The following is a 1,178-nucleotide window of genomic DNA, read 5'->3' as shown; positions in this document are numbered from 1 at the left end:
TTTGATCTTTAATGTAAGAATAAATGAGAATTGTGAAGCTCCATAATTCTAAGATATTGTGTCCAAATTGTTTTTGTTAATATTTAATGGTCTAGGATTTTAAGCCACATACATTCATATATGGTTTTTTTCTGTACAGATAGATATTATCAAAGTGATTAAGATAAAATAGTTTTTATAATCATATATGATTATATTTGATTAGTATTTCAGCTTTGGTTAAAAAATACAAATAACACTCCAAATTATGGTTAACGGAATGTAAAAGAATGAAAACCTAAGCAAATTTATTTTCTCTTATATATGACACTGCGCTCAGACAGCATAAAGGCCCTATCACACAGAGGTTAGATCCTGAACACCGGTTACGGGGCATTCCCTCATCTCGGTGCTGGGAAGGATGGCCCAGAGCCCTGTATCCTAAGCAGCTTCACTAGATTTGGAAAACGGTTTCTGTTGCTTTTCCGTCAGCCCCCAGATACCCGTTTAAAGTTCCAGCTTCCTCTTCTGGAGCACCAGCAAGTACGCCCTCTTCTACCTCAGCTGACATCTTTGTTGTTTTTGTACAGACAATATTTTAGGTTAATCCCCAGGTTGTGGGTGGCCAGTGCGGCTATTGGGAATTTAAGAAATCATTGACAAGCTGCCAATCGTTTTTCCTACTCCTATCTCATTTTCTTCTTTCTCCTCTTTCCCCTCACTTATTCAGAAACATATTCACCTATATTCACTTCAATTTTTTTTTCAGTAAATCTAGTTCAATGCCGACACATGAGAATATAAAGGCCTTCCTTAAGCAACAAGAAGAAATATATATCAAGTAGCATTTTCATTTGTAAATTTATATGGTATCTAGGACATCTGTATATATGTACCTTACGTTAGCCTTTTTTTATAGTGTAACAGCACCTTATCTAAATCTCGTATTATCATTTTATTTCACTCGTCAGTCAGTGAACCATAAAAGAGATTACTCTCTCGCTGTTACACACTTTCATTTCACATAAGCTTCTACAGCCCAACCGAAACACACATAATGAATACATGCTCTAGAATGCGAGCCATCAGGAGGGAGGCTCAATGACAAAAATCCTTGATAGTCACTTCGAGATAAAATATGGGAACTAATCGTTGTAGTTGCATGTCAGCGTTCCCAAGTTCCTACGCTTCCCAGTCAT

At 36.6% G+C, this 1,178-nt stretch overlaps 2 protein-coding genes across 3 annotated transcripts in view; both read left to right on the top strand.

Annotated features, from left to right (window-relative positions):
- LOC119581961 (ceramide synthase 5-like) overlaps positions 1-1,178 on the top strand; it is a gene marked incomplete at its 3' end in the record, with an annotated part of 60,065 nt that overhangs the window by 29,743 nt on the left and 29,144 nt on the right.
- LOC119581957 (F-box/LRR-repeat protein 20-like) overlaps positions 1-1,178 on the top strand; it is a 9,073-nt gene that overhangs the window by 2,654 nt on the left and 5,241 nt on the right. The window lies entirely within an intron of this gene.

This window comes from Penaeus monodon, chromosome 15, assembly GCF_015228065.2.
Source record: "Penaeus monodon isolate SGIC_2016 chromosome 15, NSTDA_Pmon_1, whole genome shotgun sequence".
Classification (NCBI taxonomy): Eukaryota; Metazoa; Arthropoda; class Malacostraca; order Decapoda; family Penaeidae; genus Penaeus; species Penaeus monodon.
The sequence above is the reverse complement of the archived record's forward strand: the minus strand, read 5'-3'. Positions and strand labels throughout refer to the sequence as shown.